This window comes from Natrix helvetica (genome assembly GCF_964273705.1).
Source record: "Natrix helvetica genome assembly, chromosome: 4".
Classification (NCBI taxonomy): domain Eukaryota; kingdom Metazoa; phylum Chordata; class Lepidosauria; order Squamata; family Natricidae; genus Natrix; species Natrix helvetica.
Genome location: NC_138550.1, coordinates 31,309,153 through 31,336,763, shown reverse-complemented (window position 1 = coordinate 31,336,763; position 27,611 = coordinate 31,309,153). Strand labels below are relative to the sequence as shown.

At 35.5% G+C, this 27,611-nt stretch overlaps 1 protein-coding gene, 1 long non-coding RNA gene and 1 gene segment (V, D, J or C); 1 reads left to right on the top strand and 2 right to left on the bottom strand.

The window, feature by feature from the left end:
- LOC309390886 (Ig kappa chain V-III region PC 3741/TEPC 111-like) overlaps positions 1–27,515 on the bottom strand; it is a 380,622-nt gene extending 353,107 nt beyond the window's left edge. The window contains exon 1 of the V gene segment in view: positions 27,486–27,515.
- Positions 1–27,611, bottom strand: part of ZBTB20 (zinc finger and BTB domain containing 20) — a 546,378-nt gene that overhangs the window by 85,140 nt on the left and 433,627 nt on the right. The window contains exon 1 of one of the 10 annotated variants that reach the window (XM_081950741.1): positions 1,194–1,295. The exons of the other annotated variants lie outside the window; for them this stretch is intronic. The gene's annotated coding sequence lies outside the window, so the exon portion shown is untranslated. Of the gene's footprint in view, positions 1–1,193; positions 1,296–27,611 lie in introns of those variants that run through there. 10 annotated transcript variants of the gene reach the window in all.
- On the top strand, positions 1,029–21,303 carry LOC309390888. The gene is made up of 3 exons (XR_014175197.1): positions 1,029–1,168; positions 16,468–16,585; positions 20,589–21,303. It is a non-coding gene; the product is annotated as an uncharacterized lncRNA (long non-coding RNA).

The window sequence follows — 27,611 nt, the reverse complement described above, 5'->3', positions numbered from 1 at the left end:
AACCAGGTTCAAAAGTGACAAGTAGATAGCAAAACAATTTACAATTCTGAAAAGCCTTGCAAAACCTTTTTTATTCAGAAGCAAACAAGCCATACACACATTCCTTCCATACAGTACTAAGTTTTGAAGGCCAGGTGGCCAAAAGTGACAGAATTTCCCATTCACATCCTAATATTGCTTAATTGAATCTTTCCTATTCCCCTTACCTCTATTGCCCAGGTAAAATGCCTTGAGAAGTAGAAAAAAAGAAAACAGGGAGGAAGGAAGAGAAAAGGCAGAGAACACAGCCTAACTTTTATGTAAGGAACCCCCATCAGGTAAAAGTTAGCAAAGCAACAGCTACATTTTTTTTCCTTTAAAAAAATGTTATTTTGAAAAGGGCTAAGAGAAAAAAAATGAAACTATTTCCTCCTTTTTTGCATTACGAAGGGGGGAAAATCCTTTTTCTTTTTTCTTCTTTTGGTGCTGCTACGGATTCTTTTCTGTTCGAAAGGAGAGGGAGGACCTTAAAAACAGAGGGGGGAACATCTTAAGCGTCAAGCTCGCAGTCCCCTCTTTTCCTTTGTAAAGAACTCTTTGTTCTCTACTGAAAATGCTGGAGGAAGGAGAGAGAGAGAGGAAAAAAAATCGCCGGGCAGCGACTCCCTGAAACAAGTGCAAAACACTTAGAGGCTTTTGGGCTGGCTAGGAGCCAAGAACCCTCCCGCTGTCTGGTTAGGAAAAGAGGAAAAAGAGAGGGGAGAGGCAGTGCGCGCGAGAGAGCGGGAAGCGCGGGGGGGGGGGGGGGAGAAAGAGAAACATTGGCGCTTCCTTTAATAGACATAGGAAGCGGGATTTTTTTTTTTTTGAAAACTGGCGGTCAAGCGTTAAGTAACTCCCCGCCTAAATCCACCTGCTCAGAATGAACTTGGGTAACCCCTTGGGGAGGGGGGGGGTTGCCTGAAGAGAACCACCTACTCCAGACTCTTTTCCCCTCCGCCGCTGCTGCCCTGCTCCCATTCTTCTTGCTCCCGTCACACCAATGCCCACGGCTCTTCTCCTCCCCCCCCCAACACTCGCAGCAATAACAAACACACAAAAATGCACGCTCGCTCCATCTCCTCAAAAAAGAAGAAGAAGAAAAAAAGATAAAAGAAAAGGCGCCTTTCCTCTCGGTGGCGACGCGATGGTAAGGGGTAGCGAACATCTCATACCTGGTGTGAATGCTAATCAGCCAGGAGTTCTTCTTTTTCCCCAAGACAGGGAACTGTATCCTTCCAAATTTATTAGAACCTCCTCCACTGCCTCTTTCAAAAACCTTCTTTGTCACCCTCTTCCCAAGTCCTGATAGACTTTTTTTTTTAAATAAAAAAAAATGGCTTCGGAGCTCCTTCTATTCTTGATATTGATTCTCTCTCTCTCTTTCTGTCTCCCCCCACCCCTCCTCCTTTCTCCTGTCTCTGTCTCTTCTGAGTGGTCTATTGATAAGTCCCCAGAGGCACTGGGTCAGCCTGCCCGTAGGAAACCAGACACAATGCACAAATCTCCGAGTGCCATTCTGCCATCAGCAAGCAGACCACGTTTAGGAGAGAAGGGGAAAAACACACACACACACATACACACACACACACAACAGTAGAGCAAAAGACACTCTGTGTGAGTGTGTGAGTGTGTGTGTGTGTGTGTGTGTAAGAGAGAGAGAGAGAGAGAGAAAGACTGATTGGAACAGGAGGGAGTGAGAGAGCGATACTGCCAGTCAGGTTAATCATCCCTACTTTAATTAGCTGTTCGGCTTAGACATAAAACAATTGAATTTGAATGATCTGTCAGTGGGCTCGGCTGAACCAAAAGGGAAACGAGAATATTACAAAAAAGCTATTGGTGGATTCTGATAAGCTAGACTGGAAATCCTCAAAGGGTAACTATTAAAACTTGCACAAAACAAAAAGTATAAATACAAATAAATTTATAGCATAAGCTAATTCCCTAACGGCTGTAGATCCCCATCTTTCTCTCTGCCCCCCTTTACCTATGTTAGATGCAGATTAAATGCAAACATATATAAATTCCAAAGATATTCAGATTTTTAAATTGGCCAAGAAAAGATGGGGGGGGGGAGGATGCAGCCAATATTTTAAAAATGAAATCTACAAAAACTTTTTTGAATTTTCCTATACAAAAAAATTAAACATGGTCAAATGTATATACCTAAATTATGGTGGGCTACAGTCACAATAATACAGGGCCTCCTTTACCAGAACATCAGGTGAACATTATCTACTGTATTTGTGGAGGCTAAAACAGTGCCTGCTTATTCCTGAAACATAGCTCAGTAAGACCAAAGGCCCATCTTATACAGCATCTACTGGCCATCTAGTTCTTGTAGCTAGAGATTGTTAAGGCTTATATATATATATAAGTACAAAATCAGAATAAGTACAGTAGATTATCACTATTGCTGCCAATTGAACTTTCCTTCTTGATACAAGTAGGCGACTTCCAGGAAAGTGACTTTTGTTTCTCACATTGGAGAGAAAAATAAAATGCTTTCTCCTCACATATAATACCAATCTTGTTACCCCAATCCATAGACACATAACATAGCGTAACAAGTGGATCCTCTGCCTTCCAAAAAGAGTATTTATTGATAAAAAAAGAACCAGCTGTTTAAAGAGAACACTAGGGGAAAATAAGACAATAAAAGAAATTTGTGTCATCTTGTCCTACTTTTGGTTTTCATTTTCTTAATTGTTAGGAAAAAGTGGCACTATATATTTTGGAATCATTGTTCGTATGGTGAAAGGCCAATCCTCTTGTAGCCTCCTTGTTTACAAAAATTCACAAATATAGGGAAAAGGTTTTAAAACAATTGCAATGAAACCAATCATTTATAATTGCCCCATATCTTTTGAGTTGCTTGCAATTTTTTTTTAAATAAAAGGATAAGGATTATGTTTTCCACACCCTTCATTTGGTGGTCCCAACTTGGATCAGTTCACCATTGTTTTTACCCAATTGACAATTGCTCTGGGAACAAAGAGCTGACTAGCAGCACATTCTGGCCCATTCTACTGGTCAGGAGAGTGAGAACTATCAATTGCTATTTAACAAGAAGACTTAACATGGAAAAATAACCATAGCCATGTAAATAAAAATGCACTTTATAGTTTACCACGCTGGTCAATCTCTTACTGTGTGCAACTTCTTTTTTAGTTAGTAAACTGTTGATATTATAGCTTCTCAATATCTATTCCCTTAAGCAAAACAAACCATAGAATTAAAAAAGAGCAAAGTCTATGGTAATAAGTAGATAAGGGTTCATGAGTTCTATAGACTGAAAAGCAATGCTATGTAGTATGAATAAGCAATTTGTTATAGTACAGAAAATCTTTCAGAAAAGTCGAAAATTCTTATTTAAAAAAATACAGGTGCAGAATAATTTATTCATTCAAACCTTGGATGCAATCTGAGGTACAAATGGATTGCTCTTGGTGATAAGACATCATAGCGAAGAGTGCTGTACAACAAGCAGGTGAAATATTTATGACACTTCTGAAAACCTGCCATAAATTCTACCTGAAACAGGGAAACATGTAACATGCTATTGCAAAGCATGCTATTTGTATGTTCTATGATATATAGGCAAGTTTCCATTTAATATGTTAATACCAATATGATAATGATAAAAATATTTTGTACCTACAGTTTATTATTAGGCTTCTTCCTATCATTATCAGTTCAAATAAATTGCTCTCAAGAAATGCAATACATTAATATTCTGAATAATGTTATGAAAATTATCTTAATTCTATAAATTTCAGATTCAGTAAATATCAGCCATAAATAAATGCATTAAATTTATAAATAGTAATTTAATAAAATTCCTTTTACAAATAATCATTGTACATGATAATAGAAATCATTATGATCAGTTAAGAATCAATAAATATTTATTACATGGTTCCCTGTCTCATAGGAATAACCTGATATTACAACAAAAAACACAACATGAAACCCATGGCGTCCAAGGTAAAAATAGTTAAACCCCAATCACAAAAACAAAACACAACAAACAACAGCTGTGCTCCTCTAACTTACTAGCGCAGGTTTACAGAACTTTGTGAAAATCTAACAGGTTCAGGGCAATTCAGATTTCCCAGGAATTCCCAATTTCCCTATGTTTAATAATGCATAGAGCATAATTTATTACACTCTTTTAAAAATACACAAACCAGCATTAAATTTTAGTTAAAATGGTCAATCATCCTTATTTGCCCTACTCAAAATGCTGAGACTCACGCAGCCTCAATGGGCTGAAATATATATAGTACACTGCTTCCCGTACTCTCAGCTTATAATATGGCCCCTCTTTTACTCTTATAATTTCTAAAATAAATGAAGACACAGAACATAGCTTCCTTACAGAACTGAAACCATAGTGAGGCATGTACGGGAAAAGGTACTCTTCCATGTGGTTTCCAGATGTTTAGGACTTTAATCACAGAAATCAACATTCTGAGTTACAGTAAACTTACTTGCCCAAAAAAACATTTTGAACTGAACTGGGAAATAAAAGCAATCAGCACAATTTAACTGTATTCTTATTAAACAGTGAACCACAGTACTCTGTTTTAAAGTTGCAGCTTTTATAACAGCTCCAAAAGTTGTTCTGTATAGAATATAATGGACTTACCCAAGCAAGATATTACTAAATAAGTAAAGGATATGTACATGTACAGCTAGCAAACAAAATCTAAAACTACTATAAAACTCAGGGACTCTTTCAAGCAGTAAAACTTTAATCTCCAGAGGCTGTGCTACTGGTTATAAATTGGTCCAACATAAGCATTTACATTTCCTGCATTGATTAAGCTTAATCACTGTACTCAGTATTAGAAATCACCTACTATTCTTGAATCTGAGAAAACAGATAATTATTATTGTGTACTCTGTAATGACAATATGTCCTAAAAGTTGCATAAAATATGTAAACATTTGAAAAGAGTTAATACCCCAAAAAGTGACAAGAATGACAATTTCTTGTTGCTCTTGAGGCTGATCCAATTATTAGAAGTAGAGCCTCCAGCTCCAATTCTGTCTCTTAGTATCCCAAGGCATTCAAGACATTGAAGGTTCTTAGAGAACAAACAGGTCCTACTCTCTTGAGTAACTCCAGATACAGATCACTGACCAGGCCAACTAAAGCAATTTCAGTACAGACCTCTGACTGAAAACGGTCTACAAAATTATATCATGTTTTGAATCATTGGTTTAAGTACTTATAAATTGAATAGATAAAAGTAGAAAACTGTTTTCTCAGGAGAAAATTTCAGTGAATTTAATCAAAGTTGCATCTCTAATTTTAGCTCTAACTAGACAACTCATTTTAGGCACAGAAAAAAAGGAAGAAAGGAGATTTCATTCTTCCAACAGAGGGGATCTTTGCTTCTCAAAATTTCAATTATGGAGGTCAGGACTTCCGTGCTCCTATAGAATACATATTTATCACATTTTGGAAATATATATTAATTACATGATGGTTGCTAAAATAGAATTTATAGCTCTTTCTATTCAAACAATATTTTAATTGTATCCAACAAAAATATAAGCTTCAAATTCTTATGGAATGCACCAATATTGTCTGTATTTTTATTACAAAACATTTGTTAAAATTTTTTGATAATTAGAATAACCAAAATTAAACACTTATTGTCTCACATGGCAATACTCAAAACTCTGAACAGGATCTGTACTCAACATGTGTCTGCAAGGACTCATTGTTTAAGTGGGGTCTTGTCTCTACCCCTCAGTGTGACTGTGGTGCTCCTCGACAAAATATCCATCACATTGTGTCCGAATATCCAGCAAGAGCTTACACCAGCCCAATGTCGGATATTTTTTTAACATCAACCACCCTGTCCTTGAATGGCTGGGTGGACTGGATAATAACATTTGAACTACTATAAGTCAATGTATTTGCCACACGCTAAATAAATAAATAAATAAACAAACCCAGTAGTATAGTAATTTCATTAATAATTTCTGTGAAAAGTGATTCTGTGACCTAAAAGTTCCAGTACTTTAAGTGAAAGCAAAAATTGCATTCTAGTGCAATTTTAACTGAAGTTTACAAAATCAATACCAATATTTTAAGCAGCTAAATATGATAGTTCATGAATCAAGATAACAGCATATGCAACAATTTCAGTGTTTTACCACAGAATAATCAAAATTATGAACAATTCTTTTTATTACATTTTATTTTTATTTTAGTTGATATTTTTCATTGTGCTAAGCCACTTTGAATAGTGCCTAGACAGAAAAGACTGGAACCACATTTAATAAATTAAAAAAATATTTATTCACTTAAATTTGATCCTTTTTAAAATTCATTGAGTACTATGGTCAATAATCGTTTTTTAAAATGTTTTTAACAAGTAATCATATTGGAGAAAACATATGCTTCTTTAGATGTTGGGATTGAATGTGACACATATACATGCCTTATCAACTCCCTTTTTTCAATCTATGAATCTCATCATATGTAAAGTCATCAAAGTTTATAGCTATCACTACATGTTGTAGTAATCACTCTTTTAAGATTAATTACGGTCAGTGTGAAGCATTGTTCTTTGTCTGTTATATATTATATGTGTATTTTATCCAGCTCTATCTTCCAAACACAATTAGAAATTGCAGTTCCAGTTGCAAATAACACAGATTACTATAAAGAAATTTCAACACTGACATTTTTGTGTTAATGCTAACAGGTGAAACTCAAAAAATTAGAATAACGTGCAAAAGTTCATTTATTTCAGTAATGCAACTTAAAAGGTAAAAGTAATATATGAGATAGAATCATTACATGCAAAGCAAGATAGTTCAAGTCATGATTTGTCATAATTGTGATGATTATGCCTTACAGCTCATGAAAACCCCAAATCCACAATCTCAGAAAATTAAAATATTGTGAAAAAGTGCAATATTCTAGGCTCAAAGTGTCCCACTCTAATCAGCTAATTAAGCCATAACACCTGCAAAGGGTTCCTGAGCCTTTAAATGGTCTCTCAGTCTGGTTCAGTAGGAATCACAATCATGGGAAAGTTGTACAGAAAATCATCATTGACCCCCTCCATAAGGAGGGAAAGCCTCAAAAAGTAATTGAAAAAGAAGTTAGATGTTCCCAAAGTGCTGTATCAAAGCACATTAATAGAAAGTTATATGGAAGGGAAAAGTGTGGAAGAAAAAGGTGCACAAGCAGCAGGGATGATCGCAGCCTGGAGAGGATTGTCAGGAAAAGTCCATTCAAAAGTGTTGGGGACTTTCACAAGAAGTGGACTGAGGCTGGAGTCAGTGCATCAAGAGCCACCACACACAGACGGATCCTGGACATGGGCTTCAAATGTTGTATTCCTCTTGTCAAGCCGCTCCTGAACAACAAACCACATCAGAAGCGTCTTACCCGAGTTAAAGAAAAACAGACCTGGTCTGTTGCTCAGTGGTCCAAAGTCCTCTTTTCTGATAAGAGCAACTTTTGCATCTCATTTGGAAACCAAGGACCCAGAGTATGGAGGAAGAATGGAGAGGCACACACTGCAAGATGCTTGAAGTCCAGTGTGAAGTTTCCACAGTCTGTGTTGATTTGGGGAGCCATGTCATCTGCTGGTGTTGGTCCACTGTGCTTCATTAAGTCCAGGGTCAACGCAGCCGTCTGCCACGAGATTTTGGAACCCTTCATGCTTCCTTCCGCAGACGAGCTTAATGGGGATGCTGATTTCATTTTACAGCAGGACTTGCCACCTGCCCACACTGCCAAAAGCACCAAAACCTGGTTCAATGACCGTGGGATTACTGTGCTTGATTGACAACCAAACTCGCCTGACCTGAATCCCATACAGAATCTATGGGGCATTGCCAAGAGAAAGGTGAGAGACATGAGACCGAACAATGCAGAAGAGCTGAAGGCCGCTATTGAAGCATCCTTGTTTTCCATAACACCTTAGCAGTGCCACAGGCTGATAGCTTCCATGCCACACCGCATTGAGGCAGTAATTGCTGCAAAAGAGGCCCAAACTAAGTACTGAGTACATATGCATGCTTATACTTTTCAGAGGTCCGATATTGTTCTATGTACAATCCTTGTTTTATTGATTGCATGTAATATTCTAATTTTCTGAGATGGTGGATTGGGGGTTTTCATCAGCTGTAAGCCATAATCATCACAATTATGACAAATCACGGCTTGAACTATCTTGCTTTGCATGTAATGAGTCTATCTCATATATTAGTTTCACCTTTTAAGTTGCATTACTGAAATAAATGAACTTTTGCACGATATTCTAATTTTACGAGTTTCACCTCTATATAATTTGCCTTTACCACTGAAGTCGCATAAAAAGTTGACAACTGAGTTTGGGTCCACTTGCAGTTATACAACTTTGTTCCCGTTGTGTATATGCTTGGACTTGGGTGTTTTCTCCCTGTCAGCCAGGTCCATATGCAATATGTGGCATGGACTACTTCCGTCTTGTCCTTTCTGGGTGTCAGGTTGGCATTGATGGCTGACAGCCAACAAGATAGCCAACAAGACACCTGCCAGAATCCAGTGAGATGCAGATCCAATACTTTTTAGCAATATGTTAAAACAACACTTATAAACATAGTCACAAGGTTTGCACAAGCCAAGGCAAGGAATCAAACCAAAAAGCAACAAATCCATTGTCCAGAGATATATACATTGGATGGATGGATGGATGGATGGATGGATGGATGGGATATCTATTTATCTATCATCCATCTATCTATCCTATCTATCTATCTATCTATCTATCTATCTATCTATCTATCTATCTATCTATCTATCATCTATCTATCTATCTATCTATCTATCTATCTATCTATCTATCTAAGATGAAATGAAGTGGAATCCAGAATTTGCAGGACAACATCTCAGAGCTAAGGTTTAAAAAATGTTCTTGGCATTTTCTTTCAGGGAGAGAGGCTAATAAATATCCATGTTAAGCCAGCTCTCCACCCAAATGTACAGCTAAGGCAGATTACATAATAGACCTATTCTTCTGTTGTCTGCTTTTGGCCAGTTGATATTAGTCCTCTTCTGTTGCATCTTTAAAGCATATCTCTGCTTAGGGCCTTGATGATTGGATTTCAGAGTCTGAAAGTCTGTCAATGGATGTAGCAAAAAGCCTTGGGAGCTTGCTAAATCTGGCCCAGCTAGAATACAGTTATAAGCTTCTACATTGCTGAAATACCATATTTTTCCATCTATGACGCCCCCTTTATAGGATGTCTCCTCTACTTTTCTTACCCAAAATTCAGAAATCAATATTTTAAACATTACATAGAAGACATTTATTTTGCAGAGTAGGACACACCAGTACCGGTATTTTTTATTCTTTTGTTTTTTGATATTTTATGGGTTCAAAATGCTCCGACATTACAGCTTCCTATCACATCTAGGCACCGGCTACATGCTCTCCACAGCATCGGTTGACATCAATTACATAAGGCTCACGATTGGAGGAAAGCTGTTAGCTTCTCTGTAATCGGAAGTTTTGCTCATGAGGCTAGTTTGCAGAATAAGGTATCAGCAGTTTCACAACCATGGTTCTCTTCTTGGCCCCCTGTGCATAAGATGCCCCTTCATTTTTAGGTAAATATTTTAAAGAAAATGTATCATCTTATACATGGAAAATATGGTAATCCTCTCTTAATTGTCCTTAGGTATGCTGCTGTTGCTCATCTTTACCTCTTTATTGAGAAGTTTGGCAGGGTCATTACACAAAAGTCTGCAAGTGCTATTCTTCCTGTTTCCCTACCTTTCAATTTTAGTTCTAGAGATATTGTTTCATGCCTTGGTTGCATTCACACAAAATGCAAAGGGCTTCTTGGGATGGTTTATTTTGGGCTTATTAATGGCAAGTTATACGAGCGTATTTGTCTTATCCATTCTGAATAAAATCTTGAAATGGCAACATGATGTTGTCTTCTCCTGGTCAGCAGCCAACAAGACAAGCAATTCTACATGGGACTCTTACATGAATGACATCAGGACCCATGATTTTTTACAGTGTAGCCTCTTAAGATGTCTTTTGATATAAACATTTAACTGTTCTAATTTTTTCCTTGAGGAAGCCAATCAAGAGAAGACATTTATCCTTTATGTTTAATATATGACACAAAGAATTTGTTTAGTTTCTCTACAATCTATATACTCCCAGAAATTCCATTATACTCCATTATAATCTAATGGCTCAATTTCTTGCTTCATCTTACATTAGGAAAAGAAACAACATGTAACTGTTCCAATAGATATTCAGGATGCAAAGAAATGTTGAAAATTAATTTTTGTTTGTCAGTATGAAAGGTATTCAAAGAGCAGATACTAAAAACTAGTAGAGAGAAGAAAATACTCTCAACTAGCAGCTTCAAATGCTGTCTGAATTTTTTTAATGGGGAATAAAAGTAAATTTAGATATGACAGAAGTCAGCTATTTAAAAAGTCCAAATTTATACAGCATATATGTGGAAATTAACTCTAAATTCTTCCCAATAAATTTTGTTCAATGTAGCTTTTGAACTTTTTTTGCTTCATGTAGTTTGTAAAATTAACAATTATATAACAAGTGTCAATACACCAATATCCCTTAGTATATTGTTTACAATGAAAAAAACCTTAACTTTTGGATTTCAACTTCTAATGGAAGACCTATTAATCCAAGAAATCAGTCTTTTCTTTAAAGTGATGCTATTTTGAATTACCAACTACATTCTATAAGGCTTCACAGCATCTATATAATCTTGCTTTTAAAATAAAATATCAGTGGGGAAATACATTAAGAATATTAGGCTATAAAATCACATTTTATGACATCAAAAACTAATATAATACATAATTATCATCCTCATAGACTCAAGGGAACCCTAGAAAGGTATATGTAATAGTGTAGGCCTGCTTGGATTCTTCAGAAAATTGTATTCAGAAGTACATTTACTTAACCCTTGAAGTAATATACAGCCATCATGAATAGTAGATATTGAGGGACTAAATCTATTTTTTCAAATTCTTTTTAAAAGGGTTAAAGTAAGCATCATATCTTGCAGCAATGAAGTCCATACTTTATGTAAAATGTAAAGAATTGTCTCCCAAATCTCACTCCATTCATGAGTCCCGTTTTTCAAAACTGTGAAAATATCTTCCAATGCTTTTTATTAGATGGCCTTTGAGCCCCTACAAATTTTTATTGGAACAGAAGTAGATCCTAATTTCCTTCCACTAATATTTGACTCTTTTACCATTAACTGTTTTCATGCAAGTGGCTAAATATTTCCTTCATTTCTTTTTTTTCCAGAGGAGATGAACATCAAACTACTTCTATAATCCATCATTGGAGGATTGAACACATTATTTGTCTTATACAGACTCTTTAAATCTTTTTATATCTTTCACAAAATACTGAAAATGGATGAGCAAGGCAATCAGAAGCTAGTCAATCAGAAAGGAAGTATGCCAAACAGACAAAATCACCAGTGTTTTGGGCAGCTAAATGATTATTCATATTTTTAGTCGTGAAATTTCCAGCTCAGAAATACTGGATTTTTCATACTCATTATTAGCAGTCATAAAAAACAAAAACAAAAAATGAATCTGTTTGAGTGTTGCACAGAAACAGATGCACTTTTTTTTACTCTACTGGTAAAAATGACAAATAAAATCTTGCATCTCCTTCTACACAGAAAAATCTGCTGAAACATTCAAATCAGCCTAAGGCTAAAATTCATTGAATTTTAAAATTTTGACAAATATTACAAGTCACTGAGAACAGAATGATATAACATGAGCTAATAATTCAGATATGTACACATGAGTTTGTTCATCTCAAAATGCATGGCTAAATGTCTATTTGAGATAGCATTAACTGACTGCAGAGTTCTAGACAGTTGTTCCCACAGAACTAAAAAATAAAAAAATCTGTTTCAGGAAAAATGGCTTTCTTTGATAGGATACATGAAAATGTTTAGCTAGAAATTATTAATAAGTTTTCATTTGAGTATGTGTGTGTCTTACTTTTAATCTATTCATTTTGATTATGGTCTCAATGCAATCTCAGTCCTGTTGTGTGTTATACAAATTGGCACTATTTTAAATCTGGTATGTGGAAATGATCTTGGGAGACAGGAGGAAGAGCCACAGACTGGCTAACCAGATTGATGTTTTAACATTATTTGGAACTTGTGGACTGTAAAGATTGATCATAAGTTCAAAGCTGGACTTCTTTTTTGATCTTGTGTTTTGGCCACATATTCCTATGCTAAATACATTTTAATCTTCAAGGAAAATTGTAACCTATAGCCTTTTATTCTGTGGGATAAACCTGAGTACAGCAATGGCATTTAGTTGGAAAATACAACTACTAAATACAGACAAATCCAATATTCATGATGCTTGCTATTTCTACTCTGATTAGATATAGTATCTATCTGGTAAAGAGTGGAATTTTGGGGTACATAATGGTGAAATTATATATTTTATTTCTGGGGAAATCAAGAGTTACTCACTCCCATTTTCTGATCATCATGCTAGTTGTAGATACAGGAACAAGCCCAATTGTTTGTTCTCTCTTTAATGCTCTAATTTCACATTGATCAAGCATCAATTTATGTCCAAATGATGTGTTGTGAGAACTTACCAAATCGGGTAACAGAATTGGTGTTCAATATATTAAATTCTAAATTTAACAAACAAATGAATAAAATAGCCTAAGCTATAACTAGTATTTTCCACTATAACTTCAATAGTTGGACATAGATTCGTTTTATGAAAACAAAACTAAAAATTAATAGATTACCCAAATTCACAAAAGATAGTAAATTGTAGTTCGGTAAAATGGCATCAAATACTTGCAAATTCCTTATTATAGCTATGCTCAGTGCAAAGTCCAGATGTAAGGCTTGTACAGGCTCCCTTTTTTACACTGAGCCATGGACTAGTATTTTTGTACTAGTATTATTCCAGTATACATTAGAACAATTTCTAGAAAGATAAAGAGAAGAAAAGGTACTACACTGTTTTCGTTCAAGAAGAATATCATATTGTATAAAACAGGTTAGAGAACTGCATGAAAACATAGGAAAGATAAAAAAGTAAACTTCAGCTATAACATATAGTCAGTTCTGGAATGAAATGTAATCTTCCTTTGAGATATTTATGTAGCTGATGCAAAGGATATCTTTGGCCACTACAAACCAAACACATGGTCATTTCATAAGGGTTTGGTAGCTACATTTCTAATAACACTCCCATCTCCACTCTCCACTTCTGAAAACGGCTAGTTTTATGTAGTACTTTAAAAAATAAATTACCATTAATATTCCTTTTCTGATCTGATTTTCAATAACCAAATGATTTAACAGGAGTAACACTTCACTTAACAAACTCAGCAAGTTTCCAGAAAGCAAAAGCTTCTACAGCATGTAACTCTAATGCTATATCCATATATTTGTCTTAAAGTCTTTCAAACATTTAACCTAGATGTCTTAGGCTCATCCTGAAAAGCGGTATAATTTAGCCAAAGAAGACCTATGAGTTGTTGAAAGTGGGATTTCTAATCAGCCCGAAGGAGACTACTGTCAGTGTAATCAACATTTAGTTTAGCTGATAAAATAAATGTCATTATTTTGTTTCAGATAAAGTTACTGTTCTGAAGAAGGAAATCAGCTTTCTTTGGGAACTGCACTGTATTTTTGGAGCAAGACTAATGAAACAGTATTATTTCCTTAAATTAAAATTAATCTAAAGTTCTTTTGACTCCATTTTTCAAGTTAATATTTAAAGGAGTCAGTTAGTACAAGCATTCCTCTTTCTTTCTACAGAAAAACAACATTTATATAACTTTTCTAAGTTTTTCAAAGAGAAAGAAAATGTATGATTGTAATCATTGGTCATAGTAAGGCATAATGTGGCATTGTGTTTGCAAATCACAGTTTTCTATACAATTAGTCCTTGACTTACATTCTAAATGAACCTGGGATTATGGGCCTCTGTGATGGGCCCAACCCTCTGGAATGACCTCCCCCCCGATATCAGAACCACCACCGACTTCCGCTCCTTTCGACAAAAACTGAAGACTCACCTGTTCCGTTTAGCCGGCCTGACCCATTTATAGTTTTATTCTACCTCCTGGCAGATATTTTAATTGGGTATTTTTAGGGTATTTAAATATTGCTTTTAACTACTTTACTTCAGATATGTACAGTTTCTTATTGCCTCCTTTTTGTGTTTGTATTTTCTATTTATTGATGTGTTTTTATTTGACTGTACACCGCCCCGAGTCCCTTTGGGGAGAGGGGGCGGTATAAAAATCTAAATAAAAGTAAAGTAAAGTAAATTATGGCAGTAAGTCATGCTGGTCATTAAGTGGGTCATCCCATGAGCGGTCCTGATTTTACAACCCTTTTTGGTGTGGCTGTTAAAATGATGCAATGTTCATAACATGATCACATTAACATTTCCAATTTCAAGTATTAATATTAATATTTTCAATTTCAATTTGTTTCCTGAATTGTGATATGAAGGAACAGCTCTATTTTTTCTGGTACTCCCTACCTGCTATTAATTAAAAATAATAATAAAACTGACAGACTTCCTAATGATGTGTTTTGTTATGTCTAGTTTGAACTGTGAAACTGTAAGTTAAAAACCATATGACTGTGAATCAAACAGCCTGAGGAATCAAAAGTGGAAGAAGGTATCACCTTACTGACAGCTTCAGCTGTAAGACTTGTGCATATTTGTTGCTTATATCTTAACAAGAGTGGAAATAATTTGAGTTCTGTGTGGCAAGAATGTAAGAGCACATCAAGAACAGGAAGTACTTTATATGAGGGGGGATGCATTACTCCCTCTTTACATTCTGGTACTGAAATGTTCTGTTCCCTGCTACTCCTTACACCCAATCTGCAGATGCTTATATGCCTGTCCTCTACAGTCTGAATGTACCAGGCAACTGAGTGGAATAGAGCAAGGCATTGTGTGGAATCATGGAGACAGCTATTCTCCTGAGGTTTCTTCTAAGGGATATGAAGGAGGCAGTCTGCTTTGCTAGCTTACTGGACTGAGTTCCCAAAGTCCATTATAGGTCATAGCCTTATGGCTGCCATCGGTCCAGCCAACACCTGACTTCCACTGCCATCCTTCTGCCCAGATCAGCCCCTGTCCCAGGGGTTGGCAACTTTAAACACTCAAACAGCCACAAAGGTCCTAACCAGAAAGCTCCCCCCCCCCCACGTTCAATTCTGGAGCTGACCGGAAGTCTGGTTCCCCCACCATAGAGTTTCCTTCTAGCGTGGCATCCTTATTCTTCTAGCTGTCCTAACTGAAATCCCATCAATTGTGGAGCTGACCGGCGACAGGGAGCCACAACAGAGAGATGAAAGAGCCACATGCGGGTCCAGAGCCATAGGTTGTCGACCCCTGCCCTCTTGCTTGTTAAGGCTCTTTGCAAGGAACTGAATCATATGGAAAATCAAATTGACCTGCCACCATAAATCTTTTGCCATTGCTTGGAGCCAAGCGAGCATGTTACTAAAGAGCCAAGCAACAGGAAACTAAGTATTTTCACCCTTTCATTCCTCCCCCCCCCCCTTCCATGCTGTCCTGTTTGACTCGTGGAGACTGCCGGGAAAAGTCCTTGTAGTTATATTGGCAAGGTTTTTTAGAAGTGGTTTGCCACTGACTTGTCCCAAGATCACTCAGCTGGCTTTGTGATTAAAACTCAGGATTTCTCAGTGTCTAGCATAGTACCTTAACCAAACTATACCATAGCTGCCTACTATGGCTGTAGAGAAAGAGAGAGGCAAAGGAGAGTAACTGTTTGAGAGTGTGAATGGGATTGAGCTATATATGATATTATAGTTTTGTAGTATTTGGGATTACAAAACAAACTAGTTCTCGGACATGGGCCTAGATACTCAAATAGCACAACTATAGCCTTAAAGCAGGATTGTATCTGTTTACTTATCTAATTATATAGTCACCCATCTCACCAGAAGTAACTCTGGGCAGTGTACATCGAATATTGCACAACTTCTCCTTACAGCTTCAGTGGAATCTTAAGAAGTGTTTGATGTACGGAGTAATAGTGCCCTGTTCTGTCTTTGGATATGACACTTACTGTTACTAGTACTTAATGTTTTTAATTTTACACCACTGAAAGACTTAAGTTATTGGATGGTTTAAAAATATAACAAGACTCTTGCAGGCTTCATAAAGATCACAGGAACTTAGGTTTAAAATGAAAAAAAAAAGTTTCAATGTCGCTTTAAAAATGCAATATCATTCTTAAATTTCAAGTAATATAAAGAGCTAATATGTGGTTTTGGAGCATTTATAAGACTGTGGGATGTAATAAATCAGGTATGTTATGAAAACAAACTTGTGCTTGGTTAAAGTTTAAGTATTGTATATTTTAGATTGTAAGAAGTTTCAGGCAGAACTGCCACAGCAAGTCTGACTGGCAAAAGAGAAATGATTTGTTCAGACATTCAGATCTGCAGGAAGATGCCTTTCTTTAAGAAGCTCATTTATCAGGTCTGTAGGCCTTCTCTTTTTTCAATTCCAATTTAGGAGCTGAGCTGGGCATTTTATTGACATTTTAAAAAAAATCACCATATAGCTCTTTTTATTTATAGATAAATATATAAGTGCTTGTATTTATGTGTTTACATATTTAATATGCAATGTTTCATATATGTATAAATACGCTTTACATTTGATGCTGTCAGCTATGCTGAATATTCTGTTATTTAAAGGAATATCAATGTATCAATGCAAATACATACCACAGATGAAAAAAATTGACAATGAGAAGGAGGTTGTATCATTAGAGGTTTGAACTCAGCCATTTAAATACTAATATCCTGAATCTTGACAAATGAGTCTGCTGAAAAGCCAGACTTTTCAGGGTTTCAATTCAAAGAATAAAAGTGTCACAGTAACGGGGACAGGCGTTGGTGAATACATTACATGTATTCCTCATTTAGCAGCTGCCTCATTTAATGACTGCTCACAGTTATAATGGTGGTTATAACCAATCCTTGCATTTATAACCTTCACAGGTCTATAACAGAAAGCAAACCTGAAATTAGATCATAACCACAGTTGTAATTTCACTTAGTGAAACTAAGTGCCAGTGCTAATTATGGTTGCTAAACAAAGACTAATTCTGGCTGATAAGAAATATGGAAGGATGCTCCCTACTGCAAAAAAAAAAAAAAACCCCTTAGGGTTGTCAAACTTGCAGCCCGTGGACCGGATACATCATGCACTGGCCACACCCATGCCCGGTTAAGCGAAGAAGAAAAAAGTCATGATACGTCAAATGATCCCGCTGTGATGACATGAGTTTGACATCCTTGTCTTAGATAAATGCTTTCTCTTGTCAGATTTGCAACAATAAAAAATGAAGATGGCTAGATAGTGTGTGATATACAGTATATGAATGGCAACAAGTTAAAATGTTTCAATTTCAACAAACTCCATTTTGAGATTAAAGCACATTCAACGTGCTTGAAATATTTTACTTGTTAGTTGAAATAGTGGTTTCTATATAACATGTCAAAAATTGATATAATGATGTAGCATAGATAGTAAGGTATTGAACTATGAACAAGAAATTTCCTACTTCAAATGTAATCTTTCACAATAAAACTGGTTATAAATTTAACAATTAAATATTCACAAACCTGCCTTTAGCAGCTATTCTTATACAAGTCTTCCTTGCCTTCTGAGTAGTTTAAGTAATGAATACTTTAAAAATAAAACTATTTGCTCAACTCTATAGTTTCATATGTAAATATATCAATTGCACAATCTAGATTAAATTAAATTTGGTGACTGTCTGCTAAAGATTTGGACAGGTGTTATTGAGGTTTGTAAAATCAGGAAAGGTTTCTGGCACAGCTTTCATGACAGTCTATTTAATGCAGTGATGAAGACACCAAGCTAGAAATCAGGAAAGCAATTTCTGTCTTAAGCACAAAGGTTACTCTTTCTCAGTCCTAAGAAGCAGGCAATGGCAAACCACTTCTGAAATCTTGCAATTAAACTGTAGCGAATTGTCCAGGCACCCAGCAGGAGTCAACAATGATTTGAGATAATAACAACAACAATAAACAAAAAATACCCTAAACTTAGTTGAAGAGGAAACTGCAAATGCAATGAAATAAGGCAATCCCAACTAAACTAATCTAGATAATTTGTCAGATTAGAAAAAAATGCATTCTGACTCCAGCTATTTTCCTGGTCTTTTGGACAATTTTTGAGATCTCTAACCATATAATTCTTCTAGAAAGAATTTCTGTTCTGGATGATTCAGAGAGCTGTATATAACAGTTTATCTTGTTAAATGTTTGATTTCAGAAAACTGGGTTGGCAGACTATTGCTCATTGCAAAGTAAAATCTTACATATAATAAAGGATGAACAAAAATGTATTTCCCATACCCATCTGTCTATTACAATAAATCATTCAGAGCAATGTGGTTGCCCAGAAAAAAAAAAAGAAACAAGACAGACAGACAAAAATTCCAAATCAAACTATTGTTGTAATTATCTAATGACAACTAAGTTGGAAATACAGACAATGACAATATGTGGGACAGCACAAAGAAAAAATAACAGCAGCAGCAACAACATAATATAAAATAGTCACTATTTCAGCTTTACCAATGTGAAAACAGGTACTCATCATTACTTAATTTGCAACATTTCAAAAGTGTTTCTTATGTTAAAGATTTTTTTCCCCATTTTAATATGACATTTTGGGGAAGTTTTATAATGAAATTAATTCATTTGTTTTTAAATCATGCAACTCTGTGGAACTGTTTCCAGCTGTTAGATTTTCCATAATCTATTTTTCTTTTTTAAACATACTCAGCTAATTAAGAAGTGACTGTGTTTTAAAATGTCAGGTATGACATATATATATAGCTGTGAAAGAGAAGTAATAGCAGTGACTCTGGCACATTTGAAAGTTATTTTTTTAAAAAAACAAATAAATTAGCATTTTCAAAGAGGAGTTGCCATTTCAATAACATAGCTCAAAGTTGGATTTTTTTTAAAAAAAATTGCGACGTACATTTTATTAATGCACTGCAGAAGTATATGTAACTAATAATAAGCTCAAGGAAGTTGATATGAAAGAAATATCAAATATATTCACTACAAAATCTCGGATCTGTCTATATGTTTAAGAAGTGGAATCATTAGATGAAATGAGTGGAGACACTCAGAGTAATTTAAAAACATGGGGAAAAAATGTTTGTGAGGTTTCAGACTTATTATTTTTGTTAGCCATAAAGCTATAGTCTATGCATACAATATCAGCACATCAAGCATCTTGGATGCGTAAGGTCTCCTTTCTGAGATGTTAACAATGTACACCTACATGTTATCAAGTCCTGCTTTGCCAAGTTTGCTTTATGTAGCCAAGGTGTCCACAGGCTGAGAGACTTTCATCAAAGTGCGATGTCTTAATGTATAAAATGGGCAGAGCTTGCAGCACAAGGGTCCTAATGCTTTTATCGTTCACTTCCCTTGAACTGCCTTGGGGATGCCTTGTTAAAAAAGAATATTTGTTTTACTGAATGAAAATTCAAGACTCTAAATATCAGAATCTGTTAATGGCCACCTTAAAGGACACATGTCTGAAATATCCATACAAGTCACATTTAGAATTCGTTCCCATTTTGTACTTCCTCCAGATAATACATATGCTGAGCAATTTGGGGAAGCTGAGAGGAAGCAACTAGCTAGTAGTATAAAACTGAATATTTACAGGAGAATTTCAGATACCATTGACTCTTAGGTAGGTAAGATGTGACTATGAAGTAACAAGCTCAGAGTCAGACAGAACTAATAGGGTATTTGCTGGAGAATGAATGTGAATCCTTTTGGATCCTGAACTTCAAGTTTACCTAAATGTTTTTAGATGGACTTCTATTCCCAACATCCCTATTCCATGACCTTTTTTCTTCTAAACTGAAAATAATAGAATTTAGAAATAAATGTTATATAATGACTAAAATAAAACATTTTTGATTTAATACTACAATTTATTGTCCAGTACACACATTACATGCTGAATTATTGTAAATAATTGACCTTAAAACCTAAGAACAAGGCTGTCAAACTCCCGGCCCACGGGCCGGATGCATCACGCCCTGGCCATGTCCATGTCTGGTTTAGCGAAGGGGGAAAAAGTCCCAATATGTCACATTACACTGACTTGACGACGTGAGTTTGACACCCTTGCCTTAGAGGTTTTATGTTATGAGAGTTAAATTAAATAAACTTTTTATTTAATAAATATTCTTCCCCATGTTTTTACTTTTTAATGTATGGAGTATGACACTGTACTATTTCTAAAATAAAAGTTATAAGAGCTATATTTTATCTTAATGTGGAACATACATAGAATTGGTTAAATTAGTTTTCCTCAACTATATTTTTAATCAACCTCCAAATGTTTTTTCCCCCAAAAGCTCACAAAATAAATAAACCTTACAGAATGTTATGTGCTCTGTTATTCCCAGCCTCAGCAACAAGACAAAAGAGGGAGACTTTGTTATTTGCTAGCTGTTAATAATCAAGAGAAGATCTGCCAGACAAGCTCTTGGAGAGCTCTGCCTGTCTGGGCCAGGTAGATGCTGCAATACACAAAGGACTTCATCAGAGAAGAAAAAGCATTCACGGACAAAGATCCAGCTTCTTTAATTAAGATTTTCATTGCTGATACATGAATTAAGGTTTTACAACTGTTTGTATTCAAATACTCATGTGCAGGTACATATTTTTGATTCTGTCTTAAATACGGGCTTCTCTACAAGCACTCTTCAGCCAAAGCTGAGAATCTGCTCACCTATTAGTTACTAACATGGAATGAGCTATTAAATAGTAATTTAAATTGTATGTTAATAAAGGTATTAACACCATTACAGATAGGAGGAAAATTAGCCAGTGATGAATTTGATGATCTCATACATTTTCATTAATAAAAAATAGTATACAAGGAAAGGGTCAATAATACAAAAGCCACTTTTAAGAACTTTTATGTGCAAAACAGCTATATGGTTATCATGTTTGAAACATTTAGAGAAAGATAAAAAACATAAAGAAAACATTTAGAGAACTGCTATATTTGATATTCTGAATGCTTTTTTAAAAATTGATGCTGATGTTGATCACGTGGTTGAGTGCTCTACCAACTTTGGCTTACAGGTATCTTAAATGAAGCATGTTTCTTACATGTAAGTTTCTACATTTAGGCAACAAAAATGGAATGCACAGGTACAGTATAGGTGATACCTTGCTCAGTAGTAGTAACTGTGAAAGGGATCTTGGAGTCCTAGTGGACAACCATTTAAATATGAGCCAGTAGTGTGCAGCAGCTGCCAAAAAAGCCAAGACAGTCCTAGGCTGCATCAACAGAGGGATAGAATCAAGATCACGTGAAGGGTTAATACCACTTTATAATGCCTTGGTAAGGCCACACTTGGAATACTGCATTCAGTTCTGGTCGCCACGATGTAAAAAAGATGTGGAGACTCTAGAAAGAGTGCAGAGAAGAGCAACAAAGATGATTAGGGGACTGGAGACTAAAACATATGAAGAACGGTTGCAGGAACTGGGTATGTTTAGCTTAAGAGAAAGAAGGACTGGGGGAGACATGATAGCATTGTTCCAATATCTCAGGGGTTGCCACAAAGAAGAGGGAGTCAAACTGTTCTCCAAAGCACCTGAGGGTAGAACAAGAAGCAATGGGTGGAAACTAATCAAGGAGAGAAGCAACTTAGAACTGAGGAGAAATTTCCTGACAGTTAGAACAATTAATCAGTGGAACAGCTTGCCTCCAGAAGTTGTGAATGCCCCAACACTGGAAGTCTTTAAGAAGATGTTGGATAGCTATTTGTCTGAAACGGTATAGGGTTTCCTGCCTAGGCAGGGGGTTGGACTAGAAGACCTCCAAGGTCCCTTCCAACTCTACTATTGTATTATTGTATTATTGTATGTTCCTTACATGAATCACTTATTCTGTGATTTGTGACTTTGTTCCAGTGATCAGTCATTGAGTCTGTCCTGATTTGGCTTGATATGAAAAATAATTACCCTCAATGAATTAGTCTGCACCCGATGCTTTTTTCCTTTCCTTCCAAATGAATTTTGGTTTTCTTTCTTTTGTATTCTTTCCTCTCTGAAATTGTTTTTATGTTAGAGATACAATTTTACTTGCATTTTTTTCTTTCATGATCTAAATATTCTCATGTAATATTGCAACACTTAGTTGCAATTGTACTTACTGGTTTGTCAGTTGAGAAGTGTGATATTTCTATAACTTGTGCTCATATCTCTTTTCAACCGATTCCAACCTCCTTTATATTAACAAGATAACAGAGTTGGAAGGACCTTGCAGGTCTTCTAGTCTAACCTCCTGTTCAAGCAAGAAATCCTAAACATTTCAGATAAATAGTTGTCCAAGCTCTTTTACCAAACATCCAGTTTTGGAGCAAAACTGGAGGCAAGTCGTTCTAACAGTGATTAATTGTTCTAACAGTCAGGAAATTTCTTCTTAGTTCTAGGTTGGTTCTCTCCTTGATTTGTTTCCATCTTTTGCATCTTTTCCTACCTTCAAGTGCTTTGGAGAATAGGTTGAACTTGACTCCCTCTTCTTTGTGGCAGCCCTTTAGATATTGGATGTTATATTCATTCTTCTCACTATTTTTAATGCATGTTTTAAAAAACTTTTAAAATACTCTTTTCCAGGTAACTGAAATATGATTACTTTCATATTTAGGGATTCCTCTTTTATTTTCCTATAGATCCTTTCACGGTTTTCTCTCTATTTGTCCCACATATAGAAGAAGCAGGATATATTAATTTTATTCTAGCAATCTTAATTTCTATTGAGCATTTTCTTTTCTTTTCTTTTTTTGCTATGTTCAGCTTTATTTTCCATCTATAGTAAAAATTTCAATAATCATTTGTCATGATTTATTTATTACTATCCCTGATGACTTTAATATCTATATCGTTCCGTTTTAACAGCAAACTCAGATTGTGATGCCAGCTTATTCTCGGAAGTTCTAAGTTTGAAGCAGTAGATAGAACATTTTTAAAACATAAGACAAAAGCCTTCCAAGAGACACTACTGAAAAAACTGGTTAAAATGAATAATACAGTATGTAGAATAGAAATTGGAAAAAAGAAAACATAAAAGGGAATTGAATTGAAATATGCATCTAAATCCTGAACTAGACAATCCTGTTTGGAAATTAGCATATACTGGACTTTACTGAAGAGTCCACTTGCAATACTGATGCTGTTTGCAAATATTTCTCTATTTATTTCTTTTAACCTTTCATTTTAATTTGCATGTTGTTACTTTATTTTTTTCACTTTGCATTGTTCTTACTACATCTAAAATAATTTGACTTTTAATCTTCTACCCCAAAAAAGTGTTTTTTCCCCCAAATCGTCTTGTGGATTTGTTTCAAGGCCAAATTGCTAATCTGAGGAAAAATGGGACTCCACACTTAACAAGCAATGCTTTGCATAAGTTTAGTTTATATCTGAAGTTACAACTTCAATGTATAAAACGGGCAGAAACATAAAATTTTATCACGTAGCTACGCACAAAGAGGAAATAGTGTGTATTTGAGGTGATAAACTAGTAAATCTCTTCCTTGTCTTTCAAGATGTTGAACTGATTCATAACCTGATATTTCTAGACACAATCATAAAAACCACTATTAGAAATGGTTAAACAACTGCCATATGTTTAATTACACATTTCTAACCTAAACTTGTACTTAATGTTCTATGTGGTTAGAAAGAATACACTAATTAGTGTACAGAAAGTGTACACTAATTTACACACCATTACTATCAACAGACACCTAAGTATGATCCTGAAAGTATCAAGATTTTCTTATCATGTTCTCTTGCAATAAAGTAAAATTGTTTGTTTCTGTTACTAAGTCAATAATCTTTTCTTATGTTAAATACTGCAAATTTCTAAACTTTATACATTTTGTGTTAAAATAAAATTGCTACTATGTTTTTTCACCGTAAACTCTTTTGTCTTTGTCAATTCTCCTATTGAATTAAGGTATTCAAATGGGGCATATTATTCCAGGTAATGTCTAAACAACGCCAGGGGGAACAGTGCTATTATTATTTATGTCTCAGGCAAAATGCCTCCACTAATCCACTCCAGGAGAGAGAAAAAACTAAGGCTATTGGGATATATCTCAATTAATTCATTCATAGCAATGGTTGGCTTGGCATATTTATCTCCTAGGTATTTGTATACAAGCCAAATCTAATCACAATGAATGTGCATATAAGCTTCCCTCACGTGAGCTGTTTTTTTTAACACTTTGGCTTCAATTCTCCATATTGGTTGACTACAGGACAATATGATAATAATAATAATAATAATAATAATAATAATAATAATAATAATAATAATAATAATAATAATAATTGCACAAACAATAATTATGGCACAAACCAGCAGTGGTAATTCCAGTGGTAATCGGCACACTGGGTGCTATTCCAAAAGCACTGGAATTACATTTAAAACAGTTAAAACTTGACAAAATCACCATCAGTCAAATGCAAAAAGCTGCACTGCTTGGATCTGCACGTATATTACGAAAATACGTTACGACGTCCTAGGCCCCTGGGTGGGGCCCGACTAGTAATCAATGCCAAATCCGGCGAATCAACTGGCCGCTGTGATACAATCGTATAGTAGTAGTAGTAGTAATAATAATAATAATAGTAATAATAGTAATAATAGGGTTCCTTTGTCTTAATGTGTAATCCACAAGCCATTCTGGAACAGTTTCAGTGAAATATAATAGAAGCCTATTGGATTACTCCTATGTAAATTGCAGGCTATGGAAACATTTTTTTAAAAAAATCTTTCATAGCCAAGCTTTTGCTTGTAAAATTATTTAGTACTATTTTGTTTAGTGTTAAAGAAAAAGAAATTGCTGTGAAAAGAGATTCAGCATTTGAGGATTTACCCATGCTTAATAAATATTCCAAATTATCATCAGATTCTCTGTACCAGTAGTGCTGACACAAAAGATATACAGGCTTTTCACATTTGTTAGCCCTCATGAACTGTACTATCCATGCTTTCAGAATTTTTTTCATCTTGCAAATGCAAATGAAACCAATTTTTTTTGTGTGCAAATGTCAATTATTTTGCAAAGACAGAATATATGCCCACTACAGAATTTGCAAGAAGACCAATGTTATCTTGCCCTAATAAGTCTCATAGTCATAGGAACTGATTCCTTCACAAGATACATGGAAGCCTGACTTTTTCCTAGACTCTGGGTTAGGATGAGCTGTGCATACTGTTTAAGATGTTTATATCAGTCTTCTACCATGTATATGACAATTTATTATAAAATTTAATGTATTTAGAGAAGACACAGAGCTGTTGGCAAGCCCTAGAAGTTTAAAAGATAAATAACAAAAAGAGGTAAGATCAAAACTATATTGTCTAATATGATGGCATGTAACCACACTGCCTTTCTTAAGAGGTGATAGAAAGAAGTCCAGTCAATATCCATTTCTATAACATTCCCATTTAAATGTGACCACAATAAATTCCTTTTATGAACCTCTGTGGTTACTAAGATCAGCAGGAGAAAGCCTTCTGTATATGCAGGCATTTGACAAAAAACATTTACTGGGCATATAGGAAAAGATCTGTTCTTGTGTGAAATGACTGTGCCCCTGACATATATAGATGTGAATACCTGTATGCTAAATTGAATCACCAGGAATGTCAACTGTTACAGAATGAAGTAATACAATACAATACAATACAATAGTAGAGTTGGAAGGGACCTTGGAGGTCTTCTAGTCCAACCCCCTGCCTAGGCAGGAAACCCTATACCATTTCAGACAGATGGCTATCCAACATCTTCTTAAAGACTTCCAGTGTTGGGGCATTCACAACTTCTGGAGGCAAGCTGTTCCACTGATTAATTGTTCTCACTGTCAGGAAATTTCTCCTCAGTTCTAAGTTGCTTCTCTCCTTGATTAGTTTCCACCCATTGCTTCTTGTTCTACCCTCAGGTGCTTTGGAGAATAGTTTGACTCCCTCTTCTTTGTGGCAACCTCTGAGATATTGGAACAATGCTATCATGTCTCCCCTAGTCCTTCTTTCTCTTAAGCTAAACATACCCAGTTCCTGCAACCGTTCTTCATATGTTTTAGTCTCCAGTCCCCTAATCATCTTTGGAGTGACCTGGTTGTTGACAGGTAGACACCAAAAACAGCGCATTACACCTATGCCATGGGCTTTGCACTTGTTTCCCAGTGGTTGTGGGGTGCAGTTCAATCTCTTGCTTTTCACCATTAATCCCTGCATTGCTTGGCTCTGAAATAGCATCAGGATTATCCTTTCCAATCAGTCTTCATCTCCCTTTGTTTTAGGAGAACCATTTAGTCTTCCCTTAATTTTGCAAAGTAAAGGGCATAGCGGATTGTGCAGGGTTGCTTCTCAGTTGTTACGACTATCTGATGACCTGCAATCTTCTTCTATTTCCTTAATACATAGTTCCTCAAAACTGAGTTTCCTAGGAAGTGTTTGAGTTGTGATTATTGCCATGTACTTACAATAATACAATAGTAGAGTTGGAAGGGACCTTGGAGGTCTTCTAGTCCAACCCCCTGCCTAGGCAGGAAACCCTATACCGTTTCAGACAAATAGCTATCCAACATCTTCTTAAAGACTTCCAGTGTTGGGGCATTCACAACTTCTGGAGGCAAGCTGTTCCACTGATTAATTGTTCTCACTGTCAGGAAATTTCTCCTCAGTTCTAAGTTGCTTCTCTCCTTGATTAGTTTCCACCCATTGCTTCTTGTTCTACCCTCAGGTACCCTCAGGTGCTTTGGAGAACTTATTGGTTTCATTTTGTCTTACTGCGGTTGTTTTTTAAATGTAATTTATTATATGTATATTCTGTGGACAAATGTAATAAATAAATAAATATGCTATATATGAAGCCCTTTTACACTTGCTATTTTATTTCCAGAATTTTTATTGTTGTTTAAATATTTTTTAAAATAATTTTGTTGTTTCTGTTTTTCATGTTCCACTTTTCATTTATTGGCCATATCTTCATAGAAGGATCCTTTATATTGTAGGAAGTTATCACCCAGCCCTCTCCCAGAAAAATGAAATATCCTAGGAAATATTGAAAAGGCAGAATATTATATTTTCCTGGATGTGAAAAAGGGAGAAACACATTTTAAAAACAAAGTAAATTCCTGCAGCTTCCTGTCCATCCTCACTTTGTCAATGGGCCATTAAGAAGTCCACTTTACATAATAAAGAGTTTTCCCCTTCAGCTCCAGGGGGATGGGAATGAAGGCATGATAATATAAGCCTTTACTCAACTGACCACATGGCATCTGAACTCAATCAAACCTGGATTCAAAATTCAGCCTAGAGGGTTGCCCATAGGAGTCTGGCAACCAATCAGAATACATTTCTTACACAGGAACAGGAAACAGATAGGTGGGGCCGA